We start from the raw sequence: 18,164 nt of genomic DNA on the forward strand, positions 1-18,164 counted from the left end.
GTGTCCTGAAATGTTTGTAAATTAACAAAATGGGGGAGTTCTGAGGACGCTGTCCATATTGTTGGCTGGCAAGTTGAAAGTGTTCTAAGAACACTCGTGGTGTCCGTTAAATGTTCGTAAATTAACAAAATGGGGTGTTCTGAGGACGCTGTCTGTATTGTTCTTTAGCAAGTTGAATGTGTTCTAAGAACACTCGTGGTGTCCTGAAATGTTCGTAAATAAACAAAATGGGGGTGTCCTGAGGACGGTGTCCGTATTGTTCGGTGGCAAGTTGAATGTGTTCTAAGAACACTCGCGGTCTCCGCTAAATGTTCGTAAATTAACAAAATGGGGGTATTCCGAGGACGCTGTCCGTATTGTTCTTTGGCAAGTTGAATGTGTTCTAAGATCACTCGTGGTGTCCTGAAATGTTTGTAAATAAACAAAATGGGGGTGTCCTGAGGATGGTGTCCCTATTGTTCGGTGGCAAGTTGAATGTGTTCTAAGATCACTCGTGGTGTCCACTAAATGTTCGTAAATTAACAAAATGGGGGTGTCCTGAGGACCCTGTCTGTACTGTTCTCTGGCAAGTTGAATGTGTTCTAAGAACACTTGCGGTGTCCTGAAATGTACGTAAATAAACAAAATGGGGGTGTTCTGAGGACGCTGTCCAAATTGTTCGCTGGTAAATTGAAAGTGTTCTAAGAACACTTGTGGTGTCCGTTAAATGTTCGTAAATTAACAAAAAGGGGGTGTTCTGAGGACGCTGTCCGTATTGTTCTTTAGCAAGTTGAATGTGTTCTAAGAACACTCGCAGTGTCCTGAAATGTTCGTAAATAAACCAAATGGGGGTGTCCTGAGGACGGTGTCCATATTGTTCGGTGACAAGTTGAATGTGTTCTAAGAACACTTGCGGTGTCCTGAAATGTTCGTAAATTAACAAAATGGGGTTTCCTGAGGACGCTGTCTGTATTGTTCGCTGGCAAGTTGAAAGTGTTCTGAGAACACTCGTGGTGTCCGTTAAATGTCCGTAAATTAACAAAATGGGGGAGTTCTGAGGACGCTGTCCATATTGTTCGCTGGCAAGTTGAAAGTGTTCTAAGAACACTCGTGGTGTCCGTTAAATGTCCGTAAATTAACAAAATGGGGGTGTTCTGAGGACGCTGTCTGTATTGTTCTTTAGCAAGTTGAATGTGTTCTAAGAACACTCACGGTGTCCTGAAATGTTCGTAAATAAACAAAATGGGGGTATCCTGAGGACGGTGTCCGTATTGTTCGGTGGCAAGTTGAATGTGTTCTAAGAACACTCGCGGTCTCCGCTAAATGTTCGTAAATTAACAAAATGGGGGTATTCCGAGGACGTTGTCCGTATTGTTCTTTGGCAAGTTGAATGTGTTCTAAGAACACTCGCGGTGTCCTGAAATGTTTGTAAATAAACAAAATGGGGGTGTCCTGAGGATGGTGTCCGTATTGTTCGGTGGCAAGTTGAATGTGTTCTAAGATCACTCGTGGTGTCCGCTAAATGTTCGTAAATTAACAAAATGGGGGTGTCCTGAGGACGCTGTCTGTATTGTTCTCTGGCAAGTTGAATGTGTTCTAAGAACACTTGCGGTGTCCTGAAATGTTCGTAAATAAACAAAATGGGGGTGTTATGAGGACGCTGTTCATATTGTTCGCTGGTAAGTTGAAAGTGTTCTAAGAACACTCGTGGTGTCCGTTAAATGTTCGTAAATTAACAAAATGGGGGTGTTCTGAGGACGCTGTCTGTATTGTTCTTTAGCAAGTTGAATGTGTTCTAAGAACACTCGCAGTGTCCTGAAATGTTCGTAAATAAACCAAATGGGGGTGTCCTGAGGACGGTGTCCGTATTGTTCGGTGGCAAGTTGAATGTGTTCTAAGAACACTTGCGGTGTCCTGAAATGTTCGTAAATTAACAAAATGGGGTTTCCTGAGGACGCTGTCTGTATTGTTCTCTGTCAAGTTGAATGTGTTCTAAGAACACTTGCGGTTTCCTGAAATGTTCGTAAATTAACAAAATGGGGGTGTTCCGAGGCCGCTGTCCATATTGTCCGCTGGCAAGTTGAAAGTATTCTAAGAACACTCGTGGTATCCGTTAAATGTCGTAAATTAACAAAATGGGGGTGTTCTGAGGACGCTGTCCGTATTGTTCTTTGGCAAGTTGAATATGTTGTTAGAACACTCGCGGTGTCCTGAAATGTTCGTAAATAAACAAAATGGGGGTGTCCTGAGGACGGTGTTGTTATTGTTCAGTGGCAAGTTGAATGTGTTCTAAGAACACTTGCGGTGTCCGCTAAATGTTCGTAAATAAACAAAATGGGGGTGTCCTGAGGACACTGTCCATATTGTTCGCTGACATGTTGAATGTGTTCTACGAACACTCGCGGTGTCCTGAAATGTTCGTAAATTAACAAAATGGGGGTGTTCTGAGGACGCTGTCCGTATTGTTCGCTGGCAAGTTATAAGTGTTCTAAGAACACTCGTGGTGTCCGCTAAATGTTCGTAAATTAACAAAATGGGCGTGTCCTGAGGACGCTGTCCGTATTGTTCTCTGGCAAGTTGAATGTGTTCTAAGAACACTCGCAGTGTCCTGAAATGTTCGTAAATAAACAAAATGGGTGTGTCCTGAGGATGGTGTCTGTATTGTTCGGTGGCAAGTTGAATGTGTTCTAAGATCACTCGTGGTGTCCGCTAAGTGTTCGTAAATTCACAAATGGGGGTGTCCTGAGGACGCTGTCCGTATTGTTCTCTGGCAAGTTGAATGTGTTCTAAGAACACTTGCGGTGTCCTGAAATGTTCATAAATTGAGAAAATGGGGGTGTTCTGAGGACACTGTCCGTATTGTTCTTTGGCAAGTTGAATGCTTTCTAAGAACACTCGCGGTGTCCTGAAATGTTCGTAAATAAACAAAATGGGGGTGTCCTGAGGATGGTGTCTGTATTGTTAGCTGGCAAGTTGAATGTGTTCTAAGATCACTTGTGGTGTCCGCTAAGTGTTCGTAAATTAACAAAATGGGCGTGTCCTGAGGACGCTGTCCGTATTGTTCTCTGGCAAGTTGAATGTGTTCTAAGAACACTCGCAGTGTCCTGAAATGTTCGTAAATAAACAAAATGGGTGTGTCCTGAGGATGGTGTCTGTACTGTTCGGTGGCAAGTTGAATGTGTTCTACGAACACTCGCGGTGTCCTGAAATGTTCGTAAATTAACAAAATGGGGGTGTTCTGAGGACGCTGTCCGTATTGTTCGCTGGCAAGTTGAAAGTGTTCTAAGAACACTCGTGGTGTCCGCTAAATGTTCGTAAATTAACAAAATGGGCGTGTCCTGAGGACGCTGTCCGTATTGTTCTCTGGCAAGTTGAATGTGTTCTAAGAACACTCGCAGTGTCCTGAAATGTTCGTAAATAAACAAAATGGGTGTGTCCTGAGGATGGTGTCTGTATTGTTCGGTGGCAAGTTGAATGTGTTCTAAGATCACTCGTGGTGTCCGCTAAGTGTTCGTAAATTCACAAAATGGGGGTGTCCTGAGGACGCTGTCCGTATTGTTCTCTGGCAAGTTGAATGTGTTCTAAGAACACTTGCGGTGTCCTGAAATGTTCATAAATTGAGAAAATGGGGGTGTTCTGAGGACACTGTCCGTATTGTTCTTTGGCAAGTTGAATGTTTTCTAAGAACACTCGCGGTGTCCTGAAATGTTCGTAAATAAACAAAATGGGGGTGTCCTGAGGATGGTGTCTGTATTGTTAGCTGGCAAGTTGAATGTGTTCTAAGATCACTTGTGGTGTCCGCTAAATGTTCGTAAATTAACAAAATGGGGGTGTCCTGAGGACGCTGTCTGTATTGTTCTCTGGCAAGTTGAATGTGTTCTAAGAACACTTGCGGTGTCCTGAAATGTTTGTAAATTAACAAAATGGGGGAGTTCTGAGGACGCTGTCCATATTGTTCGCTGGCAAGTTGAAAGTGTTCTAAGAACACTCGTGGTGTCCGTTAAATGTTCGTAAATTAACAAAATGGGGTGTTCTGAGGACGCTGTCTGTATTGTTCTTTAGCAAGTTGAATGTGTTCTAAGAACACTCGTGGTGTCCTGAAATGTTCGTAAATAAACAAAATGGGGGTGTCCTGAGGACGGTGTCCGTATTGTTCGGTGGCAAGTTGAATGTGTTCTAAGAACACTCGCGGTCTCCGCTAAATGTTCGTAAATTAACAAAATGGGGGTATTCCGAGGACGCTGTCCGTATTGTTCTTTGGCAAGTTGAATGTGTTCTAAGATCACTCGTGGTGTCCTGAAATGTTTGTAAATAAACAAAATGGGGGTGTCCTGAGGATGGTGTCCGTATTGTTCGGTGGCAAGTTGAATGTGTTCTAAGATCACTCGTGGTGTCCACTAAATGTTCGTAAATTAACAAAATGGGGGTGTCCTGAGGACCCTGTCTGTACTGTTCTCTGGCAAGTTGAATGTGTTCGAAGAACACTTGCGGTGTCCTGAAATGTACGTAAATAAACAAAATGGGGGTGTTCTGAGGACGCTGTCCAAATTGTTCGCTGGTAAATTGAAAGTGTTCTAAGAACACTTGTGGTGTCCGTTAAATGTTCGTAAATTAACAAAATGGGGGTGTTCTGAGGACGCTGTCCGTATTGTTCTTTAGCAAGTTGAATGTGTTCTAAGAACACTCGCAGTGTCCTGAAATGTTCGTAAATAAACCAAATGGGGGTGTCCTGAGGACGGTGTCCATATTGTTCGGTGGCAAGTTGAATGTGTTCTAAGAACACTTGCGGTGTCCTGAAATGTTCGTAAATTAACAAAATGGGGTTTCCTGAGGACGCTGTCTGTATTGTTCTCTGTCAAGTTGAATGTGTTCTAAGAACACTTGCGGTTTCCTGAAATGTTCGTAAATTAACAAAATGGGGGTGTTTCGAGGCCGCTGTCCATATTGTTCGCTGGCAAGTTGAAAGTATTCTAAGAACTCTCGTGGTATCCGTTAAATGTCGTAAATTTACAAAATGGGGGTGTTCTGAGGACGCAGTCCGTATTGTTCTTTGGCAAGTTGAATATGTTGTTAGAACACTCGCGGTGTCCTGAAATGTTCGTAAATAAACAAAATGGGGGTGTCCTGAGGATGGTGTTGTTATTGTTCAGTGGCAAGTTGAATGTGTTCTAAGAACACTCGTGGTGTCCGCTAAATGTTCGTAAATTAACAAAATGGGCGTGTCCTGAGGACGCTGTCCGTATTGTTCTCTGGCAAGTTGAATGTGTTCTAAGAACACTCGCAGTGTCCTGAAATGTTCGTAAATAAACAAAATTGGTGTGTCCTGAGGATGGTGTCTGTATTGTCCGGTGGCAAGTTGAATGTGTTCTAAGATCACTCGTGGTGTCCGCTAAGTGTTCGTAAATTCACAAAATGGGGGTGACCTGAGGACGCTGTCCGTATTGTTCTCTGGCAAGTTGAATGTGTTCTAAGAACACTTGTGGTGTCCTGAAATGTTCGTAAATTAACAAAATGGGGGTGTCATGAGGATGGTGTCTGTATTGTTCGGTGGCAAGTTGAATGTGTTCTAAGATCACTCGTGGTGTCCGCTAAATGTTTGTAAATTAACAAAATGGGGGTGTACTGAGGACGCTGTCCGTATTGTTCGCTGGCAAGTTGAAAGTATTCTAAGAACACTTCTGGTGTCTGTTAAATGTCGTAAATTAACAAAATGGGGGTGTTCTGAGGACTCTGTCCATATTGTTCTTTGGCAAGTTGAATGTGTTCTAAGAACACTCGCAGTGTCCTGAAATGTTCGTAAATTAACAAAATGGGGGTGTTCTGAGGATGGTGTCCGTATTGTTCTTTGGCAAGATGAATGTGTTCTAAGACCACTCGCAGTGTCCTGAAATGTTCGTAAAAAAAACCAAAATGGGGGTATTCCGAGGACGCTGTCCGTATTGTTCTTTGGCAAGTTGAATGTGTTCTAAGAACACTCGTGGTGTCCTGAAATGTTTGTAAATAAACAAAATGGGGGTGTCCTGAGGATGGTGTCCGTATTGTTCAGTGGCAAGTTGAATGTGTTCTAAGATCACTCGTGGTGTCCGCTAAATGTTCGTAAATTAACAAAATGGGGGTGTCCTGAAGAGGCTGTCCGTATTGTTCTCTGGCAAGTTGAATGTGTTCTAAGAACACTTGCGGTGTCCTGAAATGTTCGCAAATTAACAAAATGGGGGTGTTCTGAGGACGCTGTCTATATTGTTCGCTGGCAAGTTGAAAGTGTTCTAAGAACACTCGTGGTGTCCGTTAAATGTTCGTAAATTAACAAAATGGGGGTGTCCTGAGGACGCTGTCCGTATTGTTCTCTGGCAAGTTGAATGTGTTCTAAGATCACTCGTGGTGTCCGCTAAATGTTCGTAAATTAACAAAATGGGGGTGTCTGGAAGAGGCTGTCCGTATTGTTCTCTGGCAAGTTGAATGTGTTCTAAGAACACTCGCAGTGTCCTGAAATGTTCGTAAATAAACCAAATGGGGGTGTCCTGAGGACGGTGTCCGTATTGTTCGGTAGCAAGTTGAATGTGTTCTAAGAACACTTGCGGTGTCCTGAAATGTTCGTAAATTAACAAAATGGGGTTTCCTGAGGACGCTGTCTGTATTGTTCTCTGTCAAGTTGAATGTGTTCTAAGAACACTTGCGGTTTCCTGAAATGTTCGTAAATTAACAAAATGGGGGTGTTCTGAGGCCGCTGTCCATATTGTTCGCTGGCAAGTTGAAAGTATTCTAAGAACACTCGTGGTATCCGTTAAATGTCGTAAATTAACAAACTGGGGGTGTTCTGAGGACGCTGTCCGTATTGTTCTTTGGCAAGTTGAATATGTTGTTAGAACACTCGCGGTGTCCTGAAATGTTCGTAAATAAACAAAATGGGGGTGTCCTGAGGACGGTGTTGTTATTGTTCAGTGGCAAGTTGAATGTGTTCTAAGAACACTTGCGGTGTCCACTAAATGTTCGTAAATAAACAAAATGGGGGTGTCCTGAGGACACTGTCCATATTGTTCGCTGACATGTTGAATGTGTTCTACGAACACTCGCGGTGTCCTGAAATGTTCGTAAATTAACAAAATCGGGGTGTTCTGAGGACGCTGTCCGTATTGTTCGCTGGCAAGTTGAAAGTGTTCCAAGAACACTCGTGGTGTCCGCTAAATGTTCGTAAATTAACAAAATGGGCGTGTCCTGAGGACGCTGTCCGTATTGTTCTCTGGCAAGTTGAATGTGTTCTAAGAACACTCGCAGTGTCCTGAAATGTTCGTAAATAAACAAAATGGGTGTGTCCTGAGTATGGTGTCTGTATTGTTCGGTGGCAAGTTGAATGTGTTCTAAGATCACTCGTGGTGTCCGCTAAGTGTTCGTAAATTCACAAAATGGGGGTGTCCTGAGGACGCTGTCCGTATTGTTCTCTGGCAAGTTGAATGTGTTCTAAGAACACTTGCGGTGTCCTGAAATGTTCGTAAATTAACAAAATGGGGGTGTCATGAGGATGGTGTCTGTATTGTTCGGTGGCAAGTTGAATGTGTTCTAAGTTCACTCGTGGTGTCCGCTAAATGTTTGTAAATTAACAAAATGGGGGTGTACTGAGGACGCTGTCTGTATTGTTCGCTGGCAAGTTGAAAGTATTCTAAGAACACTTCTGGTGTCTGTTAAATGTCGTAAATTAACAAAATGGGGGTGTTCTGAGGACGCTGTCCATATTGTTCTTTGGCAAGTTGAATGTGTTCTAAGAACACTCGCAGTGTCCTGAAATGTTCGTAAATTAACAAAATGGGGGTGTTCTGAGGATGGTGTCCGTATTGTTCTTTGGCAAGTTGAATGTGTTCTAAGAACACTCGCAGTGTCCTGAAATGTTCGTAAAAAAAACCAAAATGGGGGTATTCCGAGGACGCTGTCCGTATTGTTCTTTGGCAAGTTGAATGTGTTCTAAGAACACTCGTGGTGTCCTGAAATGTTTGTAAATAAACAAAATGGGGGTGTCCTGAGGATGGTGTCCGTATTGTTCAGTGGCAAGTTGAATGTGTTCTAAGATCACTCGTGGTGTCCGCTAAATGTTCGTAAATTAACAAAATGGGGGTGTCCTGAAGAGGCTGTCCGTATTGTTCTCTGGCAAGTTGAATGTGTTCTAAGAACACTTGCGGTGTCCTGAAATGTTCGCAAATTAACAAAATGGGGGTGTTCTGAGGACGCTGTCTATATTGTTCGCTGGCAAGTTGAAAGTGTTCTAAGAACACTCGTGGTGTCCGTTAAATGTTCGTAAATTAACAAAATGGGGGTGTCCTGAGGACGCTGTCCGTATTGTTCTCTGGCAAGTTGAATGTGTTCTAAGATCACTCGTGGTGTCCGCTAAATGTTCGTAAATTAACAAAATGGGGGTGTCCTGAAGAGGCTGTCCGTATTGTTCTCTGGCAAGTTGAATGTGTTCTAAGAACACTCGCAGTGTCCTGAAATGTTCGTAAATAAACCAAATGGGGGTGTCCTGAGGACGGTGTCCGTATTGTTCGGTGGCAAGTTGAATGTGTTCTAAGAACACTTGCGGTGTCCTGAAATGTTCGTAAATTAACAAAATGGGGTTTCCTGAGGACGCTGTCTGTATTGTTCTCTGTCAAGTTGAATGTGTTCTAAGAACACTTGCGGTTTCCTGAAATGTTCGTAAATTAACAAAATGGGGGTGTTCCGAGGCCGCTGTCCATATTGTTCGCTGGCAAGTTGAAAGTATTCTAAGAACACTCGTGGTATCCGTTAAATGTCGTAAATTAACAAAATGGGGGTGTTCTGAGGAGGCTGTCCGTATTGTTCTTTGGCAAGTTGAATATGTTGTTAGAACACTCGCGGTGTCCTGAAATGTTCGTAAATAAACAAAATGGGGGTGTCCTGAGGACGGTGTTGTTATTGTTCAGTGGCAAGTTGAATGTGTTCTACGAACACTCGCGGTGTCCTGAAATGTTCGTAAATAAACAAAATGGGGGTGTTCTGAGGACGCTGTCCGTATTGTTCGCTGGCAAGTTGAAAGTGTTCTAAGAACACTCGTGGTGTCCGCTAAATGTTCGTAAATTAACAAAATGGGCGTGTCCTGAGGACGCTGTCCGTATTGTTCTCTGGCAAGTTGAATGTGTTCTAAGAACACTCGCAGTGTCCTGAAATGTTCGTAAATAAACAAAATGGGTGTGTCCTGAGTATGGTGTCTGTATTGTTCGGTGGCAAGTTGAATGTGTTCTAAGATCACTCGTGGTGTCCGCTAAGTGTTCGTAAATTCACAAAATGGGGGTGTCCTGAGGACGCTGTCCGTATTGTTCTCTGGCAAGTTGAATGTGTTCTAAGAACACTTGCGGTGTCCTGAAATGTTCGTAAATTAACAAAATGGGGGTGTCATGAGGATGGTGTCTGTATTGTTCGGTGGCAAGTTGAATGTGTTCTAAGATCACTCGTGGTGTCCGCTAAATGTTTGTAAATTAACAAAATGGGGGTGTACTGAGGACGCTGTCCGTATTGTTCGCTGGCAAGTTGAAAGTATTCTAAGAACACTTCTGGTGTCTGTTAAATGTTGTAAATTAACAAAATAGGGGTGTTCTGAGGACGCTGTCCGTATTGTTCTTTGGCAAGTTGAATGTGTTCTAAAAACAGTCGCGGTGTCCTGAAATGTTCGTAAATAAACAAAATGGGGGTGTCCTGAGGAGGGTGTCCGTATTGTTTGGTGGCAAGTTGAATGTGTTCTAAGAACACTCGCGGTGTCTGCTAAATGTTCGTAAATAAACAAAATGGGGGTGTCCTGAGGACGCTGTCCGTATTGTTCTCTGGCAAGTTGAATGTGTTCTAAGAACACTTGCGGTGTCATGAAATGTTCGTAAATTAACAAAATGGGGGTATTCTGAGGACACTGTCCGTATTGTTCGCTTGCAAGTTGAAAGTGTTCTAAGAACACTCGTGGTGTCCGTTAAATGTTCGTAAATTAACAAAATGGGGGTGTTCTGAGGACGCTGTCCGTATTGTTCTTTGGCAAGTTGAATGTGTTCTAAGAACACTCGCAGTGTCCTGAAATGTTCGCAAATAAACAAAATGGGGGTGTCCTGAGGATGGTGTCCGTATTGTTCGGTGGCAAGTTGAATGCGTTCTAAGATCACTCGTGGTGTCCGCTAAATGTTCGTAAATTAACAAAATGGGGGTGTTCTGAGGAAGATGTCTGTATTGTTCTCTGGCAAGTTTAATGTGTTCTAAGAACACTTGCGGTGTCCTGAAATGTTCGTAAATTAACAAAATGGGGGTGTTCTGAGGACGTTGTCCATATTGTTTGCTGGCAAGTTGCAAGTGTTCTAAGAACACTCGTGGTGTCCGTTAAATGTTTGTAAATTAACAAAATGGGGGTGTTCTGAGGACGCTGTCCGTATTGTTCTTTGGCAAGTTGAATGTGTTCTAAGAACACTCGCGATGTCCTGAAATGTTCGTAAATTAACAAAATGGGGGTGTTCTGAGGACGCTGTCCGTATTGTTCGCTGGCAAGTTGAAAGTGTTCTAAGAACACTCGTGGTGTCCGATAAATGTTCGTAAATTAACAAAATGGGGGTGTCCTGAGGACGCTGTCCATATTGTTCTCTGGCACGTTGAATGTGTTCTAAGAACACTTGCGGTGTCCTGAAATGTTCGTAAATTAACAAAATGGGGGTGTTCTGAGGATGCTGTCCGTATTGTTCTTTGGCAAGTTGAATGTGTTCTAAGAACACTCGCAGTGTCCTGAAATGTTCGTAAAAAAAACCAAAATGGGGGTGTCCTGAGGATGGTGTCTGTATTGTTCGGTGGCAAGTTGAATGTGTTCTAAGATCACTCGTGGGTTCCGCTAAATATTCGTAAATTAACAAAATGGGGGTGTCCTGAGGACGCTGTCCGTATTGTTCTCTGGCAAGTTGAATGTGTTCTAAGAACACTTGTGGTGTCCGTTAAATGTCGTAAATTAACAAACTGGGGGTGTTCTGAGGACGCTGTCCGTATTGTTCTTTGGCAAGTTGAATGTTTTCTAAGAACACTCGCGGAGTCCTGAAATGTTTGTAAATAAACAAAATGGGGGTGTCCTGAGGATGGTGTCCGTATTGTTCAGTGGCAAGTTGAATGTGTTCTAAGATCACTCGTGGTGTCCGCTAAATATTCGTAAATTAACAAAATGGGGGTGTCCTGAGGACGCTGTCTGTATTGTTCTCTGGCAAGTTGAATGTGTTCTAAGAACACTTGCGGTGTCCTGAAATGTTCGTAAATTAACAAACTGGGGGTGTTCTGAGGACGCTGTCCGTATTGTTCGGTGGCAAGTTGAATGCGTTCTAAGATCACTCGTGGTGTCCGCTAAATGTTCGTAAATTAACAAAATGGGGGTGTTCTGAGGAAGCTGTCTGTATTGTTCTCTGGCAAGTTTAATGTGTTCTAAGAACACTTGCGGTGTACTGAAATGTTCGTAAATTAACAAAATGGGGGTGTCCTGAGGAGGGTGTCCGTATTGTTTGGTGGCAAGTTGAATGTGTTCTAAGAACACTCGCGGTGTCTGCTAAATGTTCGTAAATAAACAAAATGGGGGTGTCCTGAGGACGCTGTCCGTATTGTTCTCTGGCAAGTTGAATGTGTTCTAAGAACACTTGCGGTGTCATGAAATGTTCGTAAATTAACAAAATGGGGGTATTCTGAGGACACTGTCCGTATTGTTCGCTTGCAAGTTGAAATTGTTCTAAGAACACTCGTGGTGTCCGTTAAATGTTCGTAAATTAACAAAATGGGGGTGTTCTGAGGACGCTGTCCGTATTGTTCTTTGGCAAGTTGAATGTGTTCTAAGAACACTCGCAGTGTCCTGAAATGTTCGCAAATAAACAAAATGGGGGTGTCCTGAGGATGGTGTCCGTATTGTTCGGTGGCAAGTTGAATGCGTTCTAAGATCACTCGTGGTGTCCGCTAAATGTTCGTAAATTAACAAAATGGGGGTGTTCTGAGGAAGCTGTCTGTATTGTTCTCTGGCAAGTTTAATGTGTTCTAAGAACACTTGCGGTGTCCTGAAATGTTCGTAAATTAACAAAATGGGGGTGTTCTGAGGACGTTGTCCATATTGTTTGCTGGCAAGTTGCAAGTGTTCTAAGAACACTCGTGGTGTCCGTTAAATGTTTGTAAATTAACAAAATGGGGGTGTTCTGAGGACGCTGTCCGTATTGTTCTTTGGCAAGTTGAATGTGTTCTAAGAACACTCGCGATGTCCTGAAATGTTCGTAAATTAACAAAATGGGGGTGTTCTGAGGACGCTGTCCGTATTGTTCGCTGGCAAGTTGAAAGTGTTCTAAGAACACTCGTGGTGTCCGATAAATGTTCGTAAATTAACAAAATGGGGGTGTCCTGAGGACGCTGTCCATATTGTTCTCTGGCACGTTGAATGTGTTCTAAGAACACTTGCGGTGTCCTGAAATGTTCGTAAATTAACAAAATGGGGGTGTTCCGAGGATGCTGTCCGTATTGTTCTTTGGCAAGTTGAATGTGTTCTAAGAACACTTGCAGTGTCCTGAAATGTTCGTAAAAAAAACCAAAATGGGGGTGTCCTGAGGATGGTGTCTGTATTGTTCGGTGGCAAGTTGAATGTGTTCTAAGATCACTCGTGGGTTCCGCTAAATATTCGTAAATTAACAAAATGGGGGTGTCCTGAGGACGCTGTCCGTATTGTTCTCTGGCAAGTTGAATGTGTTCTAAGAACACTTGCGGTGTCCTGAAATGTTCGTAAATTAACAAAATGGGGGTGTTCTGAGGACGCTGTCCGTATTGTTCGCTGGCAAGTTGAAAGTATTCTAAGAACACTTGTGGTGTCCGTTAAATGTCGTAAATTAACAAACTGGGGGTGTTCTGAGGACGCTGTCCGTATTGTTCTTTGGCAAGTTGAATGTTTTCTAAGAACACTCGCGGAGTCCTGAAATGTTTGTAAATAAACAAAATGGGGGTGTCCTGAGGATGGTGTCCGTATTGTTCAGTGGCAAGTTGAATGTGTTCTAAGATCACTCGTGGTGTCCGCTAAATATTCGTAAATTAACAAAATGGGGGTGTCCTGAGGACGCTGTCTGTATTGTTCTCTGGCAAGTTGAATGTGTTCTAAGAACACTTGCGGTGTCCTGAAATGTTCGTAAATTAACAAACTGGGGGTGTTCTGAGGACGCTGTCCGTATTGTTCGGTGGCAAGTTGAATGCGTTCTAAGATCACTCGTGGTGTCCGCTAAATGTTCGTAAATTAACAAAATGGGGGTGTTCTGAGGAAGCTGTCTGTATTGTTCTCTGGCAAGTTTAATGTGTTCTAAGAACACTTGCGGTGTCCTGAAATGTTCGTAAGTTAACAAAATGGGGGTGTTCTGAGGACGTTGTCCATATTGTTTGCTGGCAAGTTGCAAGTGTTCTAAGAACACTCGTGGTGTCCGTTAAATGTTTGTAAATTAACAAAATGGGGGTGTTCTGAGGACGCTGTCCGTATTGTTCTTTGGCAAGTTGAATGTGTTCTAAGAACACTCGCGATGTCCTGAAATGTTCGTAAATTAACAAAATGGGTGTGTTCTGAGGACGCTGTCCGTATTGTTCGCTGGCAAGTTGAAAGTGTTCTAAGAACACTCGTGGTGTCCGATAAATGTTCGTAAATTAACAAAATGGGGGTGTCCTGAGGACGCTGTCCATATTGTACTCTGGCACGTTGAATGTGTTCTAAGAACACTTGCGGTGTCCTGAAATGTTCGTAAATTAACAAAATGGGGGTGTTCTGAGGATGCTGTCCGTATTGTTCTTTGGCAAGTTGAATGTGTTCTAAGAACACTCGCAGTGTCCTGAAATGTTCGTAAAAAAAAAACAAAACGGGGGTGTCCTGAGGATGGTGTCTGTATTGTTCGGTGGCAAGTTGAATGTGTTCTAAGATCACTCGTGGGTTCCGCTAAATATTCCTAAATTAACAAAATGGGGGTGTCCTGAGGACGCTGTCCGTATTGTTCTCTGGCAAGTTGAATGTGTTCTAAGAACACTTGCGGTGTCCTGAAATGTTCGTAAATTAACAAAATGGGGGTGTTCTGAGGACGCTGTCCGTATTGTTCGCTGGCAAGTTGAAAGTATTCTAAGAACACTTGTGGTGTCCGTTAAATGTCGTAAATTAACAAACTAGGGGTGTTCTGAGGACGCTGTCCGTATTGTTCTTTGGCAAGTTGAATGTTTTCTAAGAACACTCGCGGAGTCCTGAAATGTTTGTAAATAAACAAAATGGGGGTGTCCTGAGGATGGTATCCGTATTGTTCAGTGGCAAGTTGAATGTGTTCTAAGATCACTCGTGGTGTCCGCTAAATATTCGTAAATTAACAAAATGGGGGTGTCCTGAGGACGCTGTCTGTATTGTTCTCTGGCAAGTTGAATGTGTTCTAAGAACACTTGCGGTGTCCTGAAATGTTCGTAAATTAACAAAATGGGGGTGTCCTGAGGAGGGTGTCCGTATTGTTTGGTGGCAAGTTGAATGTGTTCTAAGAACACTCGCGGTGTCTGCTAAATGTTCGTAAATAAACAAAATGGGGGTGTCCTGAGGACGCTGTCCGTATTGTTCTCTGGCAAGTTGAATGTGTTCTAAGAACACTTGCGGTGTCATGAAATGTTCGTAAATTAACAAAATGGGGGTATTCTGAGGACACTGTCCGTATTGTTCGCTTGCAAGTTGAAAGTGTTCTAAGAACACTCGTGGTGTCCGTTAAATGTTCGTAAATTAACAAAATGGGGGTGTTCTGAGGACGCTGTCCGTATTGTTCTTTGGCAAGTTGAATGTGTTCTAAGAACACTCGCAGTGTCCTGAAATGTTCGCAAATAAACAAAATGGGGGTGTCCTGAGGATGGTGTCCGTATTGTTCGGTGGCAAGTTGAATGCGTTCTAAGATCACTCGTGGTGTCCGCTAAATGTTCGTAAATTAACAAAATGGGGGTGTTCTGAGGAAGCTGTCTGTATTGTTCTCTGGCAAGTTTAATGTGTTCTAAGAACACTTGCGGTGTCCTGAAATGTTCGTAAATTAACAAAATGGGGGTGCTCTGAGGACGTTGTCCATATTGTTTGCTGGCAAGTTGCAAGTGTTCTAAGAACACTCGTGGTGTCCGTTAAATGTTTGTAAATTAACAAAATGGGGGTGTTCTGAGGACGCTGTCCGTATTGTTCTTTGGCAAGTTGAATGGGCCTCATTCCGAGTACGGCGCTAACCAATGGCGCTATTAACGCCTTGGTTGACGCCGTACCCGGACCGGCAGCGCCTTGGTGGTTGGCGGAATTACCGCCCCATTCCAAGGTTGGCGGGGCGGTAATTCCCCAATCCCCATTTACCCTTCCCCATTCCCATTCTCGCCCCATAGGGCATAATGGGAGTGGGGAAGGCGTCAATTACGCCACCGTAAATTACGGTGGCGTAATTAACATCAAGGTCCCTTAGCGCCATGGTATTTAACGCCTGCTAAAAGCAGGTGTTAAAAGCACCATGGCGCTAAGGGAACTCGGAGTATGGCGGTAAGGGATTACCGCCACCGCTCTCGTTAGCGGTGGCCGCTATCCCTTAACGCCATACTCGGAATGAGGCCCATTGTGTTCTAAGAACACTCGCGATGTCCTGAAATGTTCGTAAATTAACAAAATGGGGGTGTTCTGAGGACGCTGTCCGTATTGTTCGCTGGCAAGTTGAAAGTGTTCTAAGAACACTCGTGGTGTCCGATAAATGTTCGTAAATTAACAAAATGGGGGTGTCCTGAGGACGCTGTCCATATTGTTCTCTGGCACGTTGAATGTGTTCTAAGAACACTTGCGGTGTCCTGAAATGTTCGTAAATTAACAAAATGGGGGTGTTCTGAGGATGCTGTCCGTATTGTTCTTTGGCAAGTTGAATGTGTTCTAAGAACACTCGCAGTGTCCTGAAATGTTCGTAAAAAAAACCAAAATGGGGGTGTCCTGAGGATGGTGTCTGTATTGTTCGGTGGCAAGTTGAATGTGTTCTAAGATCACTCGTGGGTTCCGCTAAATATTCGTAAATTAACAAAATGGGGGTGTCCTGAGGACGCTGTCCGTATTGTTCTCTGGCAAGTTGAATGTGTTCTAAGAACACTTGCGGTGTCCTGAAATGTTCGTAAATTAACAAAATGGGGGTGTTCTGAGGACGCTGTCCGTATTGTTCGCTGGCAAGTTGAAAGTATTCTAAGAACACTTGTGGTGTCCGTTAAATGTCGTAAATTAACAAACTGGGGGTGTTCTGAGGACGCTGTCCGTATTGTTCTTTGGCAAGTTGAATGTTTTCTAAGAACACTCGCGGAGTCCTGAAATGTTTGTAAATAAACAAAATGGGGGTGTCCTGAGGATGGTGTCCGTATTGTTCAGTGGCAAGTTGAATGTGTTCTAAGATCACTCGTGGTGTCCGCTAAATATTCGTAAATTAACAAAATGGGGGTGTCCTGAGGACGCTGTCTGTATTGTTCTCTGGCAAGTTGAATGTGTTCTAAGAACACTTGCGGTGTCCTGAAATGTTCGTAAATTAACAAACTGGGGGTGTTCTGAGGACGCTGTCCGTATTGTTCGGTGGCAAGTTGAATGCGTTCTAAGATCACTCGTGGTGTCCGCTAAATGTTCGTAAATTAACAAAATGGGGGTGTTCTGAGGAAGCTGTCTGTATTGTTCTCTGGCAAGTTTAATGTGTTCTAAGAACACTTGCGGTGTCCTGAAATGTTCGTAAGTTAACAAAATGGGGGTGTTCTGAGGACGTTGTCCATATTGTTTGCTGGCAAGTTGCAAGTGTTCTAAGAACACTCGTGGTGTCCGTTAAATGTTTGTAAATTAACAAAATGGGGGTGTTCTGAGGACGCTGTCCGTATTGTTCTTTGGCAAGTTGAATGTGTTCTAAGAACACTCGCGATGTCCTGAAATGTTCGTAAATTAACAAAATGGGGGTGTTCTGAGGACGCTGTCCGTATTGTTCGCTGGCAAGTTGAAAGTGTTCTAAGAACACTCGTGGTGTCCGATAAATGTTCGTAAATTAACAAAATGGGGGTGTCCTGAGGACGTTGTCCATATTGTTCTCTGGCACGTTGAATGTGTTCTAAGAACACTTGCGGTGTCCTGAAATGTTCGTAAATTAACAAAATGGGGGTGTTCTGAGGATGCTGTCCGTATTGTTCTTTGGCAAGTTGAATGTGTTCTAAGAACACTCGCAGTGTCCTGAAATGTTCGTAAAAAAAACCAAAACGGGGGTGTCCTGAGGATGGTGTCTGTATTGTTCGGTGGCAAGTTGAATGTGTTCTAAGATCACTCGTGGGTTCCGCTAAATATTCCTAAATTAACAAAATGGGGGTGTCCTGAGGACGCTGTCCGTATTATTCTCTGGCAAGTTGAATGTGTTCTAAGAACACTTGCGGTGTCCTGAAATGTTCGTAAATTAACAAAATGGGGGTGTTCTGAGGACGCTGTCCGTATTGTTCGCTGGCAAGTTGAAAGTATTCTAAGAACACTTGTGGTGTCCGTTAAATGTCGTAAATTAACAAACTTGGGGTGTTCTGAGGACGCTGTCCGTATTGTTCTTTGGCAAGTTGAATGTTTTCTAAGAACACTCGCGGAGTCCTGAAATGTTTGTAAATAAACAAAATGGGGGTGTCCTGAGGATGGTGTCCGTATTGTTCAGTGGCAAGTTGAATGTGTTCTAAGATCACTCGTGGTGTCCGCTAAATATTCGTAAATTAACAAAATGGGGGTGTCCTGAGGACGCTGTCTGTATTGTTCTCTGGCAAGTTGAATGTGTTCTAAGAACACTTGCGGTGTCCTGAAATGTTCGTAAATTAAAAACTGGGGGTGTTCTGAGGACGCTGTCCGTATTGTTCTTTGGCAAGTTGAATGTTTTCTAAGAACACTTGCGGAGTCCTGAAATGTTTGTAAATAAACAAAATGGGGGTTTCCTGAGGATGGTGTCCGTATTGTTCGGTGGCAAGTTGAATGTGTTCTAAGATCACTCGTGGTGTCCGCTAAATATTCGTAAATTAACAAAATGGGGGTGTCCTGAGGACGCTGTCTGTATTGTTCTCTGGAAAGTTGTATGTGTTCTAAGAACACTTGCGATGTCCTGAAATGTTCGTAAATTAACAAAATGGGGGTGTTCTGAGGAGGCTGTCCATATTGTTCG

Source organism: Ambystoma mexicanum, chromosome 4q (genome assembly GCF_040938575.1).
Source record: "Ambystoma mexicanum isolate Mex_15411 chromosome 4q, UKY_AmexF1_1, whole genome shotgun sequence".
NCBI classification, from domain to species: domain Eukaryota; kingdom Metazoa; phylum Chordata; class Amphibia; order Caudata; family Ambystomatidae; genus Ambystoma; species Ambystoma mexicanum.